We start from the raw sequence: 21,407 nt of genomic DNA on the forward strand, positions 1-21,407 counted from the left end.
ATTTTGATATTTGAAGTTCGTAATGGATACTACATCCTAAGACAGAAAATGAGCCATGTAGGTCCACGTCTTCGTATAGCCCCCATATAACGGTACCTCCCGATATTCGGTATTTTGATGATTTTAGCGACATTATTTACCGGAATTGTTTCACATTTTGTATTTGAAGTTCGTAATGGATACTACATCCTAAGACGGAAAATGAGCCATGTAGGTCCACGTCTTCGTATAGCCCCCATATAACTGTACCTTCCGACATTCGGTATTTTGATGATTTTAGTGACATTATTCACCGGAATTGTTCCAAATTTGGTATTTGAAGTTCGTAATGGATTCTACAGCCGAAGAGAGAGAATATTGTCTGTGCAGGTCCACGTCTTCGTATAGCCCCCATATAACGGTACCTCCCGATATTCGGTATTTTGATGATTTTAGCGACATTATTTACCGGAATTGTTTCAAATTTTGTATTTGAAGTTCGTAATGGATGCTACAGTATATCACAGAAAATTGTCTGGGCAGGTCCACGCCTTCGTATAGCCCCCATATAACGGTACACACCGATCTTCGTTATTTTCATGATTTTAGCGACATTATTTACCGGGATTGTTTCAAATTTTGCATTTTAAGTTCGTGAAGTTCGATATTACAGCCTATGACAGAAAATTGTCTGTGCAGATCCATGTTTTATAACCACCATGGTACCTCCATATATTCGGTATTTTGATGATTTTAGCTTCATTATAAACAGATTTTTTTTAAGTTTCGCGTTTGAATATTGTAATAGCTTGTGACAAAAGTTGCCCACGTCGTCGTATAGACTATAATATACGGCTACATTAAGTATTTTCAAGATTTTAAGAGAATTTATAAGCGATTTTTTTTTTGAAAATTGTTAAGTTTGTACCAAATGGTGGAGGGTATTCAGAGTTCGGCCTGGCCGAATTTACAGCTGTTTTACTTGTTTTTATCTCACCCTGTATGCCCGTTTTTTGTTAATACTTCTAAAACATTCTTCATTAAAATTCAAGAAGTTAATTAAACAAACAAAACTATATAATTTTAATGACGTCTACATGATCTTGTCTAAATTGCACAATCGACTGTGACCATGAAGCGATTTCATACCATCCTCTAGACACTTTTATCGCAAATTTTTGATCGATTTATTTTACGGCTCCCAAAACATATGTAGTTTCGATCGAACTCGATTATTTATCTCTGTCATATCTTTTAATTTTAATTAACATACAATTACCGAGAAATTGAAAAGGACAAGCGTTGAGAACAAGTTGCAAAGCAACAAAAATATTCTAATTTTTTTCACTTGGTTGGTTGGTAATTATTTTCGATTTTGTACAAATCTGTTACGGTCCAATTGAAACGTGTTTATGGACGTATTTTCCCTTTCCTGGCAGGGTGTTTATTATTTCACTTTTTTGGCGCTGACGTTTGAAATAAAACAGTTATTATTTTGACTAAAATAGTAATTAAAATTCAATGTCTACTTTTATTCAAGGCAGATAAGCGATGCCTATAGATTTCGAATTTGTTTAAGTTTTTACCCTAGTTTACAAATATGTATTGCAGTTCTGCTCTCTCAAACATGTATCAGTCGGTTTGGCCATTTGTGTACGTACACATCTTCATACCAAATCTAATATTTGTACAAATATTAATATAGTGAGTTGTAAAGAATCGCCGGATTGTTTCGCAGGTTATGACAAATATAAATATTGGAAATTGAGAACCTTTGTGGGTGAGGTACCAGAAGGGGTTGTATCATCTTTACAACATATCTTGCGTTAGCAAAAATATTTGGATGTGTGAAATTTGAAGAGATTTGGATGCTTATTTCGCTTTCTTTGAGCGTTTTTCAAAATCTTGAACCATATGTGGAAGTAATGGTCCGATCTCTACCATTTTTATAACAGATCTCGTGTTGATGGAAGTATTGAGATGTGCTAAGTCTGATTGGAATCGGATGTTAATTTCGCATTTTGTGAGTTTCATGGATATTTAAAATGTTGACCCTTTGCGGGGAAGGTACCAGAAGGAGTGGACCTATGTATTCCGTCTTCATACCGGACCTTGGGTTAATAAAACTATTGTGATGTGTGTAATTTGAAGAGATCCGGATGCTTATTTAAGATTTTACGAGAGTTGTTTTTATTCAAAACGTTGACCCTTTGTGGGGAAGGTACTAGAAGGAATGGTCCGATCTCCGCCGTCTTTATAATACAGGGTTGCCCATATTCGACGGACCTTTGGGCCCATTCCAATCGACGAGGCTTGTCCGCAGGCAACATTATTTGCGTTAAATGCATTTTGTACGGGAACAAATGCAAATCAATGCAAATAATCCGTTGTAAAGTGGACCGAGCCATGCCCAACTGCTGAGAACGGCGTTTATGGGATGGGATGTTCTTGGGGACCTCTCAAAACTGGCTCGTACGGCAGCGATATTCTCGGCCGATCGCCTTGGTCGACTTTTATATGGCCTCTTCGGATCAGAGCGTGGCGTGTATTGGTTCATGGTAAAAATCTGCTTGGACTGACGCTTCAAACGCGGTATGTCATTAAGCGATGTGTCATCTCTTTCAAAAGTTATGGCGTTGCCAGATGGGTCCGTCGAATATGGGCAACCCTTTAGATCTTGTGTTGATGGAAATGTTAAGATGTGCCATGTCTGAATGGAATCGGATATTAATTTCGCGTTTTATGAGCTTCATGAATATTCAAAATTTTGACCCCTTTCGGTACCAGAAGGAGTCTACTAATATACTCCATCTTCACACCAGACCTTGGGTTAATAAAAATATTCTGATGTGTGTAATTTGAAGATAATCGGACTGTTACATCACATTTTATAAGAGTTATAATTATTCAAAATGTTGACCCTTTCTGGAGGAGGTACTTGATGAAATAGACCGATATTGTCCATATTCGCACCTGACCTATCACTAATGCAAATACTAGGATTTGCATAGTAGGAGCAAAATCAGATTTTCCTTTCACTTTTAATTTCGATTTTTTGTGGGTGAGTTTATTGATAATATTACGATGTACCAAGTTTGGATCAAATTGGATACTCCCTTCGAGAGTTATTGTGCGATCCAGCCAGACAGGCAGACGTACGGACGGAAATCGCTAGATCAGCTACAAATATCCTGAAACGGATTTGGTACAATGATACCTAGGGTCTAAAGCCTTTTGGCAGTATCAAATGATTTAAGGTATATATCTCAAGCCAATATCCAGGTATTAACCATTTGTATGGAAGGTAAAAGAAGGAGGGATCAGGGTCCATATTTTCACTAGATCTAATGCAGGTGGTAGTACAGCATTGTTCGAAGTTTAAAGAAATATTTGTAAATTAGTTTGTATTTTATGAGGGTGGGGGAGGCACAAACAATGAGTGGACCGATATACCCCATATTCAAACTAGGGTATATATGGTTGGTAAAACAAGTAAGAGCAAGTGAAGAAGCTGTAAGTTCGGCCGGACCGATCTTTGAATGCCCTCCACCTTTTGGAACGATTTTGGCAAATAAAATAATAAAATCCGTTTAAAATCCTGTTAAAATCTTAAAAATACCGAATGTAGCCATTGTGTTAAGGTCTATACGACGACGTGGACCTTCATAGGCAACTTTTGTCATAAACCATTACAATATTCAAATGCGAAACTTGAATTAAAAAATTCTGGTAATAATGTAGCTGAAATCATCAAAATAGCGAATATCGGGAGGTACCGTTATATTGGGGCTATACGAAAACGTGAACCTGCATAGACAATTTTCCGTCTTAGGCTGTAGTACCAATTACGAACTTCAAACGAATAATGTCGCTAAAATCATCAAAGTACCGAATATCGGGAGGTACCGTTATATGTGGGCTATACGAAGAAGTGAACCTACATGGCCCATTTTCTGTTTTATGCTGTAGTATATATTACGAACTTCAAATACAAAATTTGAAATTTTAAAATTCCGTTGAATAATGTCGCTAAAATCATCAAAGTACCGAATATCGGGAGGTACCGTTATAGGGGGGCTATATGAATACGTGGACCTACATGTCCGATTTTCAATACCAAAAGTCCTGCAGACATAATACTCATTTGAGTAAAATTTTATCAACTTACTTCATTTCGTTCGGAAGCTAGAATGATTTCCACAGACGGACGGACATCGCTAAATCGACATAGAATTTTATGCTGATCAAGAAAATATAAACTTTGTGGTGTCTAAAATGTATATTTCGTAGTGTTACAAACGGAATGACAGACTTAATATACTCTCCATTCTATGGTGGAGGGTATAAAATACTAATGTTGGCCGGGGCAGACCAATTAATGCCTAATATTTGTATATTCGCCCAAGTCGCAATATAACTTAATTTTAAATTAAATTACTTGATTATCTTTTCATAACTTCAGGGAAGAATATATTTATTTTCGAATTTTGTAGAAGAATAGAAGTAATATGCATTGTTTACACCATGGGTTTGAATGTCATCGTCCAGGAACTCACGACTCTCTATTAAGAGGAAAATATTTAATTAATTATCGAAAAAGTATAACTCGTCATATCCTTTAACATAATTTAGTCATTTCAATTCTCTTACCTATTTGCCATTACCACTTCCGCCACCTCCCCCCAAATTGCAAGGTTCGGCATTGGCATAACCCAAAACGAAGGCCAAAGCCACAAGTCCGAAAGATAAGAGTTTCATTTTCTATTTGAGTGATTGTGAACTGAATACTGTTGGCATGTTCGCGGGGGTTTATATAGTCGGAAAATGATGTTAACATTTTGTGACTAATTAATGCAATGGATTGCTGAACGTGACAAGTAATATAGTGTAAAAATATTTGTATTTTATTTTTAATGTGTACTATTGAATAATTCGGAATATATTAAAAATATGATCTGATTTTCAAAAAATAAATTATATGTTTCGAAACTTATGGCGACAATGAACACCTTTTGCGAGGAGAGTGTTTTAATGAAATTAAATTACAGGGTTGCCCATATTCGACGGACCCATGGGCCCATTCCAATCGACGAGGCTTGTCCGCAGGCAACATTCTTTGCGTCAATTGAATTTTGTACGGGAACAAATGCAAATCAATGCGAATAATCCGTTGTAAAGTGGGCCGAGCCATGCCCAACTGCTGAGAACGGCGTTTTTGCGATGTTCTTGGGGACCTCTCAACACTGGCTCGTACGGCAGCGATATTCTTGGCCGATCGCCTTGGTCGACTTTTATATGGCCTCTTCGGATTAGAAAGAGCCTTACCAGTCGAAAATTTTTCGTATAAACGCTCAATGGTGTTCATAGAAGGCGCACTTCTCACATTTTTTAATGTTTTAAAAGCACGTTGAGTTTTCACAATTGACTTCTTGTAAATTTCAACTATTTCAGAGGGCTCGCGTGGCGTGTATTGGTTCATGGTAAAAATCTGCTTGGACTGACGCTTCAAACGCGGTATGTCATTAAGCGATGTGACATCTCTGTCAAAAGTTATGGCATTGCCAGATGGGTCCGTCGAATATGGGCAACCCTGTACATGCACTTTAGCAGAAAAATCTGACTAGGACATTTAAACAAAATCGGTCGTTACTAGGTCATATGTCAAAATTTGTATTTCATGGTTTCCATCCATTAAGAACACGGACTATAAAAAATGTGTTGGAAATGCTGGATGAAACCTAAAACCCCGAAAATCGTGGGGCTGTACTAATTAGGAAATTTTACTCATGTGAAATATTTAAGATCTTAAAAATTGAGAGATACAGTATAGGAACTATACTCACGTGGATAGACAGGCTGATATAAAAAACTGCAACAAAGTCAAACGCCACAATTTTTACATTTTTTTTTTAAATTTTATTGAATGAAAGCAAAAAGGTCGAAAATAGCATAAAATTTTAGAATAAGTTTAGATTTGTTCGAATTGGTCATCTTTGGCACGAATTATGGCCTTCAAACGGCCAATGAAACCGTCACACGCTGCCCGAATGTTTCTCTGCGGTATTTTGAACCATTCCCGGCGAAGCGCTTGCTTGAGGTGATCGACACTTTGGTATTTTTAGTGCCAACCTTGCTTTCCAAAATACTCTAGACACAATTGTCCAACGGATTAGTATCCGGAGATTTTGGTGGCCATTGTGCGCTGGAAATGAAGCGAGGAACCTCATTTTGTAACCATTCTTGGATGGAGCGTGCTGATTGTGATGGTGCTGAGTCCTGTTGGAATGTCCAAGGTCTGCGGCCAAAATGTTTGGATTTAATACACCCTCCAGAATATTCGATTAACACGAGCGGAGAGCGACCATCGGGTGTTATGGCGGCCCACACCATCACCCTGGTCGGCGCTTGAGTTCTGGTGGCCAACCGAAGGTGCACATTTTCAGCTGATCTCTTTGACAAATAAACACGATTATTTTGTTTGTTTACAAACTGCTGGAAAACAAATATTTTCTCAGCGGAGAAAACCAAATTCGGCAGTTTACCACTTTCGGCCAAGCGAAGCAAGTCTTTAGCTCTTTTGAGTCTATTTTCTTTCTATTTCTGTAGCGGTGTAAGTTCTTGCACTTTTTGGAATTTCAATGGCTCATTTTTCAATATTTGCCGAATCGAATATTGCTCTCGAGCCATTTTTCGGCCACTGCGACGCGGCATTCGATCAAGTCGCTTCTTTACTTTTCGAACCATTTCTGCTGATGTAGCTGTTTTCTTCCACTTCGTCCATTTCCTTGACGTTGGGCTACGCTGCCAGTATCACGGTAACGAGCGATGGTACGAGACACAAAAGATTTATTCACATTTAAATGCTGGAGTGCTCCAATGATAGTCAGTCAAATATAAAGAAATCACACTATCCCGCTTGAATTCCATCACGAATAACTTTTTTTCTGGAAATTCGCATCAAATCCTTTTGTGCGCTGGTAAACAATAAGTATAATGGAATAATTTTAACAGATGTCAGACGAGTGGCTTAGAAATGACATCAGTCTGAAGTTGGTTGCAGTTTTTTCATCTCACCCTGCATATTTGGTCCAATTTGGTATTTGGTGAACAGGTATTGACTTGAAATCTGAAATTTAATGTCAGGATCGCTTTTTATGTGTGACTTGGACATTTGGAGGTGGTTTTGGAAATAGTGTATTATAATTGTAGAAAAAGTACTAAATGGTACTAAACTTAGTACTGGGTGAAGGGGTATTCAAATCCTCAAACTTGAAATTTGGGGGTCTGTTGATATCAGGAATTGAGGTATGGAGGTGGATTTGGAAATGTGTACTATAATTGTTCAAAAAGTACTAGAAGTTGCTGGTTTGGAAATGATAATAAATGTGGTATTGGCCGATGGGTTGATGCCGAAACCATGAAATTTTTATTTGCGATAACTAGAAGGAATGGTTTTACAAATTAGTACTAAAATTATGCGAAAAGTACTAAGTTTTGCTAAATTTTGTACTGGGTGAATGGGTCGAGCTGGAATCCCGAAATATGATATCTAAGTCTCTGTTGGTATATGGTGCTGAGATTTGGTTATGGTTTTGTTAATTCGTACTATAATTGTTCGAAAAGTACTAAATGGTACTTAATTTGGATCGTTATTGGTGTCTAGGATAGAGAGGTGTAGACTGTTTTGGATATGCGTACTAAATTATTATTAAATTTTGGTTTTGGGTTAGGGAATATGACATTGAGACCACTGTTGGTTTTTAGGGTTTACATATGGAGACGTTGAAATAGTAAATTGGATGTGGGCCTATTGTGCAATGGTTATACTAATATCCTCCCCGGTAAACGTAGAAATGAAAGATTTTTACACTTTCTGGTGTAAATGGTTAACATTTTTCCGTTATTCTTACGGAAAAGGAAAAACTTGAATATGATTTTTTGAAAATCTGAACATTTAGTACAATGTATGATATGAACTCATTGACATCCTGCAATCGACTACGAAGCTTATAGAAAATCTTGTAAGTTTTTTAAAATCGACTCACTCTCAGCAAATTATCAAATGCTGAGGACATTTACTATTCCGAGGATATATCTTATGTAAACTCGCACCAGTTTCCTCATAATTTTGCTAAACCTTAAGACTAGGATATTCCTAGGTTATTTGGGTCTCTTAATTATTCTAAGATCAATAATGAGTTTTAAAAAGTCACATTCAAAATTAAATTTTCAAAATATATTACAGGTCACGTTCACGCACACATTACATCAATTAGTCACACTATTTGCAATATAATTTTCCGACTATATAAACCCCCACAGGGCATACCAACAGCATTCAGTGTTGTTCAATCAATCGAATTAAAAAAAAATGAAACTCCTATCTTTTGGACTTGTGGCTTTGGCCTTCGTTTTGGGTTATGCCAATGCTGAGCCATGCAATTTGGGCGGAGGTGGCGGAAGTGGTAATGGCAAATAGGTAAGAGAATTGAAATAAAAATTTGTATTATAAAATGAATAAATAATTAATTATTTTCTTTATTTTAGAGACTCGTGCATTCCTTTTCCCGCGACAGACCCATGATGTAAATGGTTTATTGTAGTAGTTGCCTTCTCTAAAAATTCGAAATAAATCTTTGCATGCTCTTGAATGTAAATGGTCTAATTTTATTTAAAACAAGTTAAAAAGTATTAATCGGTTCTGTCGACAGGCTAATATCATCAGCCATTGTTCGATTATTTAAATATATGTTGACTTCTGTTATGATTATTCAAACTATTGACCCTCTATAGAGTGGGTTCTGAGGGAATGGGCCAATATTGTCTATTTCGTATCGAACCTAAAAAAATACGATATAAATATGGGGTAACTGGGTAACAGGTTGGTAACTTCCTTCACTTTACATAACACATGTGATAATTTTTAGAAAATGTTAACATGTGCGTGGGGTACCAGGTATAGTCGACCCAAGTATTAAATTTTCATGCTTTATCTAATACATATAAAAATGTTGGTTGTTTTTCAAAATCTTAAACCATTTGTGGTCCGATCTCTACCATCTTTATAACAGATCTTGTGTTAATAGAAATATTGAGATGTACCAAGTCTGGAATGGAATCGGATATTAATTTCGCTTTTTGTGACATCCATGGATATTCAAAATTTTGACCCTTTATAGGGAAGGTACCAGAAGGAATGGTCCGATTTTTACCGTTTTTATAACAGATCCTGTGTTGATGGAAATATTCAGATGTACAAAGTCTAAATTGAATCGGATGTTAATTTCGCGTTTTATGAGCTTAATGGACATCCAAAATTTCGATCTTTTGTGAGGGAGGTACTAGAAAGAGTGGATCGATATATTCCATCTTAACACCAGATCTTGGGGTTATAAAAATATTGGAGTGTGTGAAGTTTGAAGACAATCGGGCTCTTACATCACATTTAATAAGAGTTGTAATTATTCAAAATTTTGACCCTTTGTGGGTGAAGTACTTGATGGAGTGGACCTATATTATCCATTTTCGCACCTGACCTAGAACTGACGCAAATATTCGGATATGCAAAGTTGGAGCAAAATAGGATTATCCTTTCTCTTTCTGTGCAAAAAATATATTTTTTGAAAATTTCGACCATTTGTGGGGGAGGTACCAAAAGGATTGGACCGATGTATTCCATCTTAAGAATAGACCTTGGGATAATAAAAATACTGGGATGTGGGAAATTTGAAGACAATCGGACTCTTACTTCAAATTTTATGAGAGTTGTAATTATTTAGAATTTTGACCCTTTGTGGGAGAAGTACTTGATGGAGTTGACCGATATTACCTATTTTTGCACGGGACCTAGCACTGATTTTTATACCCTCCACCTTGGAAAGGAGGATATATTATCTTTGTCATTCCGTTTGTAACATCCTTAAATATTCGTCGTAGACCCCATAAAGTATATATATATTCATAATCAGCATAAAATTCTAAGTCGATTTAACGATGTCCGTCTGTCTGTCTGTCTGTCCGTCTGTCTGTCTATTGAAATCACGATACAGCCCACATTATTTGACATAGAGCGCCAAAATTTAGCAGAGCAATTGGTATTGTGTCTAGGATGGTTGGTATTGAAAATGAGATATATCGGTCCATGTTCTGGTATAGTCCCCATATAACGGTACCTCCCGATATTCGGTATTTTGATGATTTAGGCCCAATTTTTTCATGGATTTGTCTGAAAATTGGTATTTGTAGGTCATAACGGGTCCCTGTACGTGTGGCAAAACATTGCATGTATAAGTCCACGTTTTGGTATAGCCCCCATATAAAGGTACCTACCGATATTCGGTATTTTAATTATTTTTGCCACATTTTTTCACGGATTTGTCTAAAAATTGGTATTTGGGTCCTAGTTCGTGTGGGGAAACATTGTATGTATAGGTCCACGTTTTGGTATAGTCCCCATATAACGGTACCTCCCAATATTCGGTATTTTGATGATTTTTGACACATTTTTTTACGAATTTCTCTGAAAATTTGGTAGTTGTAGATCATAATGGGTCTCAGTTCGTATGGCGAGTCATTGTAATTATAGGTCCTCGATTTGGTATAGCCCCCATATAACGGTATCTCCCGATATTCGGTAGTTTGATGATTTTTGCCACATTTTTTTCACGTATTTGTCTGAAAATTGGCATTTGTAGGTCATAATGGGTTCTAGCTCCGGTGGCGAAACATTGCATGTATCCATGATTTGGTATAGCCCCCATATAACGGTACCCTCCGATATTCGGTATTTTGATGGTTTTTGACACATTTTTCTCTGAAAATTTGGTAGTTATAGATCATAATGGGTCCCAGTTCGAGTCATTGTAATTATAGGTCCACGGTTTGGTATAGCCCCCATATAACGGTACCTCCCGATATTCGGTAATTTGATGATTTTTGCCACATTTTTTCACGTATTTGTCTGAAAATTGGTATTTGTAGGTCATAATGGGTTCTAGCTTCGTTGGCGAAACCTTGCATTTGTAGGTCCATGATTTGGTATAGCCCCCATATAACGGTACCCTCCGATATTCGGTATTTTGATGGTTTTTGACACATTTTTCTCTGAAAATTTGGTAGTTATAGATCATAATGGGTCCCAGTTCGTATGGCGAGTCATTGTAATTATAGGTCCACGGTTTGGTATAGCCCCCATATAACGGTACCTCCCGATATTCGGTAATTTGATGATTTTTGCCACATTTTTTCACGTATTTGTCTGAAAATTGGTATTTGTAGGTCATAATGGGTTCTAGCTTCGTTGGCGAAACCTTGCATTTGTAGGTCCATGATTTGGTATAGCCCCCATATAACGGTACCCTCCGATATTCGGCATTTTGATGGTTTTTGACACATTTTTCTCTGAAAATTTGGTAGTTATAGATCATAATGGGTCCCAGTTCGTATGGCGAGTCATTGTAATTATAGGTCCACGGTTTGGTATAGCCCCCATATAACGGTACCTCCCGATATTCGGTAATTTGATGATTTTTGCCACATTTTTTCACGTATTTGTCTGAAAATTGGTATTTGTAGGTCATAATGGGTTCTAGCTTCGTTGGCGAAACCTTGCATGTGTAAGTCCATGATTTGGTATAGTCCCCATATAACGGTACCTCCCGATATTCAGCATTTTAATGGTTTTTGCCACATTTCTTCTAATGTTTCCTTTACCCTAAGGAGGAGGGTATTAAAAGTTTGGCCCGGCCGAACTTAATGTTCTTTTACTTGTTTTAATTAAAACTAAAATTCATTCATCAAAAATTTTTTATTTGTTTTAATCGTTTTGAAGTTAAACATTTAATATCAACAGTGACACCATGAAATCATTTATCAATTTTTTGGGGGATACAAATGATGACCTGTGAATAGAATAAAAACGGAATCAACTCAACGTAAAGAATCAATAAAATTATAACAAATTTAATAAATCCTCCTTTGCAAGGTGGGAGGAGTATAATTAAAAGAAGAGAAAATACCAACTGTAAGGTTGTGCTTATCTTACCTATTTGCCATTACCACTTCCGCCACCACCGCCCAAATTGCATGGTTCAGCATTGGCATAACCCAAAACGAAGGCCAAAGCCACAAGTCCAAAAGATAGGAGTTTCATTTTTTTATTCGACTGATTGAGTACTGAATGCTGTTGGTTTGTCCGGTTGGGGTTTATATAGTCAAAAACTGATGTTGGAAATAGTGTGACTAATCGAGGCAAAGTATTACTCTACAGACGAACGTGATCAAGAATACAATTTGGTTAATAATTTCAAATGAAATATGTCATTTGTAAAATTATGTAGTTAGTCGTGGAACTCATTGTACATGGAAGGTTAACTGAAATTTGAAATTTCCTATGTTGAATATAACCGAATACAAAACAAATAAGCAAAGGCTATAGACGTGCGGGGCCGACCATGTGATACCCTACAACACTACAATTTGTTAGAAGTAGAAGAAGTTCGCCTTTTGTGTATTTCGGATATCGCCTGGTAATGATGGTATTTTTCACACAAAGGTGGTGGTCCATTCTACTCGCTGTAATAAACTCTACCTTTATGCGAGATTTCGTGTCCTTTGGTTTCTATTTGTGACCTTTATAACGGCTGCAAAATCAGGAACATTTTTAGTTGTTGGTCCATTTCAACCCCGGAAATGGACCAACGGACATCTTTGAAAACAATAGGCCTAGCCCTTCTGAGCCCAACCCTACCCTTGTGAAAATTTTCGTGAGAATCGGACGATATTTGCAATTCTTATATAATATCCCCAACCTGTGTTGTAAGATGAAAAAATATTACAAAATATTATAAGTCAAATTGAAAAAGTCGCATGCGATAAAAATATGAAAAAACAAGTAAGCAAAGTTACAGTCGAGCGGGGCCGACCCTACAACACTATAATAAACGATACATTTTATATACATTTCCAATTTAATTAACGAAATAGTCAGAAGTGCGTCTTTCCTGTATTTGTGAATTCTCCAAAAAGTCACTGGAATGGACATTTTCGTATTTTGTCTACAAAAGTTGGCAAACTCCTTCACACATTGAATATTTTTGGATGGCCACACAAAACTGCTTGGCTTTTGCAATGTCCGGTAACAATTTTGCAGTTTTTTGGTCCATTTAAAACCCTCAATATATGGCGATCATCTCAAAAAAGAGTAGGCTTCTATTCTGACCCTCATCTTATCTCCATGCGAAATTTCGTAAGGATCGGGCCATAAATGCGATCTGTATATGATATCCTGATATCCTAACTACTTAGTTTTGTTAGCTGTAGAAATATTACCAAATGTTTAATTCAAAATGAAAATATGCCAAAAATATGACAAAATTGAAAAAATATGAGAAAATATTACAAAATCAATATTTTCATTTTTAGAGAGATAATTGTATGCGTTTTTTAGACATTGTTTTCCTTTCCTGCCAAGAGTCCATTCTGAGATAATGAGAACTTTCGAAATCAGTTCAGCCGTTCTCGACATATATGAGATCTTTCAAGCATATCTTCTTTGATAGACATATATATCGCATATATTTGCTATGTATTAAATTTTTTGGATCTTAACATCAATGTAAAGATCAGAAGTAACCTTGTCATGGCTTTGTGATTTCGCCGGGATTTAAAATATTCGCGGTTTAATGACAAATTTTGAATTTTTTCAACAAAAAAATATGGCCTATTTTACCCGCTAAAGATTATCTGATGACCACCCAAATTGGTAGGCTTCTTCCCCGCCCTAAACTCTAGCTACATGCGAAATTCCGCGTCGATTGGTCTATAATTGCGACCTGTATAGCTACTGCAAAATCCTAAATTTTTTCAGTATTTGGTCCATTTTAACCCCTAAACATTTGGCGATCATCTCCAAAAGAAATAGGGTTCTATTCTGACCCTAGCCCCACCTCCATTCTAAATTTCGTGAAGATCGGGCCATAATTGCGACCTGTAGAGTGATTACAAATTAACATGGACCGATGGACAGACGGACGGACGGACATACATAGCTAGATCGACTCAGCTCGGCGAGATAGGAAGATCCATATATACTTTCCTAAGTGGGAAACCAATATTTCGTGGTGTTACATAATTTTTGGCATAATCAAACTTATAATACCCCCAACACATAGTGTTGTAGGGTATAATTAGGTACAGGACGGACTTTATTTGAAATAAACCAACATTTTTAAAATAAGATTTTGAATAATATCATGAAGTAATAGGGGAAATATGATATTGGATATATCCAAAGGGGTTTTGAGTACTACGGCGAAACTTCCATTTATGAAATATCATATACTAGTAATGTATTCATACATTTTCTTTATTACTGATCACGTTTTCGTTCTTTGTTTTTCTTTGTTATCTCAATTCGTCACAATATTTACAATGTTATTTTACTATATAAACGCCGCCTGAACTCACCAACAGCATTCAGTACTTAATCAATCGAATTAAAAAAATGAAAATCCTATCTTTTGGACTTGTGGCTTTGGCCTTCGTTTTAGGTTATGCCAATGCCGAACCATGCAATTTGGGCGGAGGTGGCGGTAATAATGGCAAATAGGTAAGTGAAGTGCAATAACAACTTGATGTTATAGAAAGCATCGGTTTTTACTTTTTGGATACATTTCAAATAATTTCATCTTCTATTTAGAAACTCGTGGATCCCTAGTCTTTGACAAGCCATCCCATGATAACCGGCTCATAATAATTCTAATCATGTGCAAAAAATAAAAATAATAATAAACTCTAAAAAAGTTACGAAATACAAATGGTGATATTTAATTAAAACCAGTAAGGAAAGGTCGAAAATCATGGAGACGGCCCTCCATGATACCCTACACCACCATACCTATTTAGTGGGACTAGCCGTAACAAATAAACCTTTTTCAAATTCGTATTACGACTTTAGAGCAGTTATAATTTGGAATCACAGGGATCTAATATATGGGATGTTCATCCAACTCTGAATCAGTTTCCACCAAATTTTTAGGGAGGCATTTATACCTCTCGTGCCAAAGAAAATTGTTATAGACTGAATGATATGACTGTGAGTGCCGGAACCGAACTCTGAATACACTCAACCATTTAGATCGAATTAGGAAATTTTCAAAAAATAAAATCCATTGAAAATTATGTTAAAATCTTAAAAATTCCGAATATCGGAAGGGGCCGATATATGGGGGATATACTACTATATTGTGGACCTATGTAAACAATTCTATAGTAAAGTACTAAAGTACTTACAAAGAACTCCTTGTGTAGAATTTCAGACAGTTCCATTGGAAAATGTGGCTAAATTAATAAAAATACCGATTATCGGAATGTCCGTTATATGGGGGCTATAGGATATGGTGGATCTATATAAAGAATTCCCTTCTAGAGGATAAAGTGCTCACACGGAACCGATTCACCGATTTCAGCCGATTCCATTGGAAAATGTGGCTTAAATCAAAAAAATACCGAATATCGGAAGGTGCCGTTTTTTTTGGGAATATACGATATCGTGGGCCTTTCAGGGGGTAAAATATTCACAAGGAACCCCTTGTGTGGATTTTTAGACAATTCCCTTGAAAAATGTGGCTAAAATCCTCAAAATACCGAGTATCGGGAGGAACCGTTATATAGGGGATGAGTGAAATCGTGGACCTATATAGATAATTCTCTTCCAAGGCCTAAAGTAGTCACAAGGAACTCCTTGTGTGGATGTTTAGACAATTCCATTGTAAATTGTGGCTAAAATTATCAAAATACCGAATATCGAGGGTTGCCGTTATAAGGGGGGATATATCATCAAAATACCGACGGACGGACAGGACTAAATCGTCTCTGAATTTTACGCTGATCAAAAATATATTTACTTTGTTGGGTCTAAAATTATTTCGATGAGTCATAAACGGAATGATGATCTTAATATACCATGTATGGTGTAGGGCAAAGCAAATTCTATAGTCGTTTGGTGCCGACCATGTGATACTCTAAAACACTATAATATGTTGGAAGCCCCCTTAGGTCTAAATCCATTTTGTCTGATTTCGTTTTTGAAATAATTTTCTTTGTCCAGTCGAACCTCTAAATTTATGATACCCTACACCACTTTGGTAATTTAGTAGAGCTCCACATAACAATTAAAAGATTTTATGGGAGAATTTAATAATATGATTATAATTACAATTTAAAGTTCAAAGGACTAAATAGGCCGAAGCATTTGTATCTTTTAAATTCGGACTTGTATTGCCCATTTGGTGCACAATTAATTTGAAATCGGATAAAAATATATATGAGAGCTATATCCAAATCGGAACCGATGTCGATAAAATATGGCAAAGATATTTCTGAGCTGTATTTGATATATTTCCCTGAATATCGTTGTTACTGGGTGCATATTACGGCTGTGGGTAACAAATACTACAAATCGGATGAACAGTATATATAGGAGCTATAGCTATATCTGAACCGATCTTCACCAAATTTGACATACTAGCTTCTAGACTCAATTCGGTCGTAAGTGCCAAATTTCATCCAATTTGGGCAATTTTACACGTTTGGCGCACAATCAAAGGTAAATCGGACGAAGTTATATATGGGAGCTATATATTCAAATCTGAACCGATCTCGATAAAATTTAGCAAATGTATTTCTGAGCTGTATTTGATATATTTCCCCAAAAAATGTTGTTACAGAGTGCATATTACGGCTGCGGAGGACAAAAATAACAAATCGGTTGAAAAATATATATGGGAGCTATAGCCATATCTGAACCGATTTCGATTAAATTTGGCATACTTATTTTCAGGCCTAATTTGGTTGTATGTGCAAAATTCCATACTATTTGGGCTTATATTACACGTTTGGTGCACGATAAAAAGCAAATCGGACGAAGATATATATGGGAGCTATATCTAACTTTTTACGATTATCTCCAATTTCAATAGGGTTCGTCCTTGGACAGACGGACAGACAGACTGACGGACGGACATGCATAAATCGACTCAGAATGTGATTCTATGCAGATCATCCAAAGGAACTGGGTCTATCTCGTTTCCTTTTGCCTTTTTCAAACAAATGCACAAAGACATAATACCCTGACCACCTTGTAGTGTAGGGTATAAAAATGAAAGAAATAAATAAATAAAAATGGGAAAAACCGGAATAACAGTCACAGGTTTCGAAATTCCTATGTTGCCATAAATTCTATGCTATTCCCAAAAACAAATATATACGATTATATAACAGTTTATTATATGATATCGATTTCAAATTATATATCCTATCATAAAATACATAGTTTTTTTTCTCGACTACATCTTGTCGCCGCAATTTGACAGTAATGACATTTATCGCAAATGTTTCTTCTACATCTTCTTCGTGTTGTGGTTCCAAGAAATGTTATGAAAAACCAGTTAACTTCGAAGTGTGTGTGGGCGCTGGTCAAGTTCAAACAGCAAATGGAATTGAAAATTATTGAAAATACAAAAAATAGAAAAAAAAATATCAAAACAAAACCCATGGAATGACATATTTTCTGTTCACTCGAACAATTCATTAGCAGAGAGTATTAATTAAGCAAATAAAAAGAAAAAACCAGTAAGGAAAGCTCAAAAGTCGGGCGGGGCCGACCATATGATACCCTACACCACTATGCATATTTAGTAGAGCTCTCGTAAAAAGGTTTATACAGGGCATTTCAGAGCTCTATGAGATATTTGGTACAAAATCAAAATCTATCTAATTCTATCGTGCATTTTACGAACTATAGCTATCTCTGAACCGGGTTTCTCCAAATTTTACGTATTAGCTTCTAGACTGGTGATTTGGGCTGATATTGGCCATTTGGTGGTCAATTAACCCGAAATCGGATGAAGATATATATGAGAGCTATATCCAAATCTGAACCGATTTCGATAAAATTTAAAACAGCTATACCTGTGCTCCATCTAATACCTGGTACCAAATATCACGGTTGTGGAGTGAATATTACGAATGTGTGGGACTAAAACTCTAAATCGGATGAAACATGTATACGGTTGCTATATCTATATCTGAACCGATTTTCATTAAATTTGATATACTTGCTTCTAGGCCGAATTTGGTCCGATGTACTAAAATTCAGTCCATTTGGACTTATATCGGCCATTTGGTGCACAATTAACCCGAAATCGGATGAAGATATATATGGGAGCTATATCCAAATCTGAACCGATTTCGATAAAATTACAAACAGCTATTTCTGGGTTGTATCTTATATCTGGTACCAAATATCATTCTTGTGGAGTGCATTTTACGAATGTGAGAGGCTTAAACACCAAATCGGATGAAAGATATATATGGGAGCTATAGCTATATCTGAACCGATTTTCTCCAAATTTGATATACTTGCTTCTAGGCCGAACTCGGTTGGGTGTGCCAAAATTCAGGTAATTTGGACTGATAGTGGACATTTGGTGCACATTTAACCCGAAATCGGATGAATATATATGGGAGCTATAGCTGTTTCTGAACCGATTTTCTCCAAATTTGTTGTATTTGCTTTAAGGCTAATCTCGGTCACATGTGCCAAAATTCGGGCCATTTGGGCTGATATTGGCCATTCGGTGGTCAATTAACCCGAAATCGGATGAAAATATATATGGGAGCTATATCCAAATCTGAACCGATTTCGATAAAATTTAAAACAGCTATTTCTGTGCTCCACCTAATACCTTGTACCAAATATCACGGTTGTGGAGTGCATAGTAGGAATTTGAGGGACTTAAAGATCAAATCCGATGAAAGATATATATGGGAGCTATAGCTATATCTGAACCGATTTTCTCCAAATTTGACATACTTGCTTCTAGGCCGAACTCGGTTGGGTGTGCCAAAATTCAGGTAATTTGGACTGATAGTGGATATTTGGTGCACATTTAACCCGAAATCGGATGAAGATATATATGGGAGCTATATCTTTGGACTGATAGTGGATATTTGGTGCACATTTAACCCGAAATCGGATGAAGATATATATGGGAGCTATATCTAAATTTGATCCGATTCTCACCAATTTCAATAGGGTTCGTCCTTGGGCCAAAAAAATATTGTTTGGAAAATTTCATCTCAATCGGATAATAAATGCGACCTGCATTTTGTTCACAAGAATACATGGACAGACGGACGGACGGACGGACAGACGGACTGACATGCATAAATCGACTCAGAAAGTGATTCTATGAAGGTTCTCAAAAGTAACTATGGGTCTATCTCGTTTCCTTCTCCATGTTACAAACAAATGCACAAAGACATAATACCCTTACCACTATGTGGTGTAGGGTATAAAAACACGGTTTGCATTTGAAACTTGGCAAAGAAGATTCGGACCGGATGAAAGAAAAGAAACCAACTGAAACATGAATTTTTGTTTCGTTGTATCTCGTTTCTCATCAATTCTCATCATCACTCTGGCTATGCAAAAAATACACGCATGTAGTTGAATGTGTGATTGTACACATATCTACAATCAATGGATGCATATATGTATCCATTGATTTTTCCAGCCATAATTTTTGCTGGAATTAGAATTCAATTCTGTCAAAATCTGGTTTTTATTAAAAAAAAGTTTGAAATATCTTTAAAAAAAAAACTAAAAATCTTTAAATTATTATATGTCATTAATCTTCTAGATAAAAAGATGCTCACATTGAATCAAGATGCTGTCAGCGGGTAACACAGATTATAAATTTGAAATTATGGTACCATAGCAACATTTAATTAAATAATAAGAACTGATGTGAGAAAATTATTTTAAAGTTTTTTTTTTTTACAAAATTAATAAAATTTCTACATTTTAAAAAACATTTCCCAAAACCTTTGGTCATACAATTAATTAAAACATGCTAAAAAGTACCAGTCGGTTCTGACTTCTATTATGATTATTCAAACTCTTGACCCTCTACGGAGTGGGTTCTGAAGGAATGGACCAATATTGTCCATTTCATGTCGGACCTAAATAAATACGATAAAAATATTGCGACGTACCAGGTTTGGTCTACATCTTCATCATAAAATACATATTCATCCCAAGTTTCTGGTTGAGAGAATTATTCAGATATATCAAATTGTAAAAAGTCGCTGATTTGTTTTGTCAGTTATGACAGATTAAAGTATTGAAAATTGTGACCCCTTGTGTGTGAGGTACTACAAGGTACTGCAAGGGGTTCGCAGGTATATATCACCTTCACAACAGATCTCGTGTTAGTTTGTGTGTGTGAAATTTGAAGTCATACTTATTTGGCTTGAACCCTATGTGGGGGAGGTACCAGAAACAAGTTAAAAAGCAGTAAGTTCGGCCGAGCCGATCTTTTAGTACCCTTCACCATTTGCAAGGATTTTCAAAAAATAAAATTCTTAAAAAATTCTGTTAAAATTTTAAAAATACCGAATATAGCCGTTATATTGGGGTCTATACGACGTGGACATACATAGACATTGTTTGTCATAAGCCATTACCACATTCAAATTCGAAACTTGAAATAAACGGTAAATAATGTAGCTAAAATCATCAAAATATCGTATATAAGGAGGTGCCGTTAAATTGGAGCTGTGCGAAGACCTGGACCAACATAGACAATTTTCTGTTACAGGCTGTAGCATCCATTACGAACTTCAAATACTACATCCCAAACAATTTCGGTGGGTATTGTACCTAAAATCGTTAAAATAACGAATATAGGGAGGTACTGATATATGGGGCCTATACGAAGACGTGGACCTGCAGAGACAATTTTCTGTCACAGACTTTAGTTCCCATAACGAACTTCAAATACCAATTTTGAAACAATTCCGGTGAATAATGTCGCTAAAATCATCAATATACCGAATATAGGGAGGTACCGTTAAATGGGGGCAATACGAAGAGGTGGACCTGCACAGACAATTTTCTGTCTTAGGGTGTAGTATCCATTTTGAACTTCAAATACCAAATTTTAAATTACTTCCGGGAAAAAGGTCGCTTAAATCATCAAAATACCAAATATCGGGAGGTACCGTTATATGGGGGCTATACGAAGACATGGACTTGCACAGACAATTTTCTATCTTAGGGTGTAGTATCCATTTGGAACTTCAAATACCAAATTTGAAACAATTCCGGTGAATAATGTATGTAATGTTATATATGAAAACGTGGATCTACATAGCCCATTTACGAACTTAACCTGCCTACTGGAAAAATAAACATGTGTGCAAAATTTTAGCCATCTATCTCAATTCATTCGAAAGATGGCGTGATTACAACAGACAGACGGACATCGCTAAATCGACTTAGAATTTTACGCTGATCAAGAATATATATACTTTGTTGGGTCTGACATGAGTATTTCGGGGAGTTGCAAACAGAATGACAAAGT

The 21,407-nt window shown here is 36.2% G+C and overlaps 4 long non-coding RNA genes across 4 annotated transcripts; 2 read left to right on the forward strand and 2 right to left on the reverse strand.

Annotated features, from left to right (window-relative positions):
- Positions 1-4,421: 4,421 nt before the first annotated feature.
- LOC101889368 (uncharacterized) lies at positions 4,422-4,867 on the reverse strand. The gene is made up of 2 exons (XR_225621.4): positions 4,630-4,867; positions 4,422-4,541 (listed from the first exon to the last, which is right to left on the reverse strand). It is a non-coding gene; the product is annotated as an uncharacterized LOC101889368 (long non-coding RNA).
- A 3,441-nt stretch (positions 4,868-8,308) lies between these two features.
- Positions 8,309-8,630, forward strand: LOC101889585 (uncharacterized). The gene is made up of 2 exons (XR_225623.3): positions 8,309-8,458; positions 8,527-8,630. It is a non-coding gene; the product is annotated as an uncharacterized LOC101889585 (long non-coding RNA).
- Positions 8,631-11,770: 3,140 nt separating this feature from the next.
- Positions 11,771-12,356, reverse strand: LOC101889483 (uncharacterized). The gene is made up of 2 exons (XR_225622.3): positions 12,023-12,356; positions 11,771-11,879 (listed from the first exon to the last, which is right to left on the reverse strand). It is a non-coding gene; the product is annotated as an uncharacterized LOC101889483 (long non-coding RNA).
- Positions 12,357-14,451: 2,095 nt separating this feature from the next.
- Positions 14,452-14,795, forward strand: LOC101889706 (uncharacterized). The gene is made up of 2 exons (XR_225624.3): positions 14,452-14,587; positions 14,678-14,795. It is a non-coding gene; the product is annotated as an uncharacterized LOC101889706 (long non-coding RNA).
- Positions 14,796-21,407: the final 6,612 nt, after the last annotated feature.

This window comes from Musca domestica, unplaced genomic scaffold (assembly GCF_030504385.1).
Source record: "Musca domestica strain aabys unplaced genomic scaffold, Musca_domestica.polishedcontigs.V.1.1 36, whole genome shotgun sequence".
In the NCBI taxonomy this organism is placed as follows: Eukaryota; Metazoa; Arthropoda; class Insecta; order Diptera; family Muscidae; genus Musca; species Musca domestica.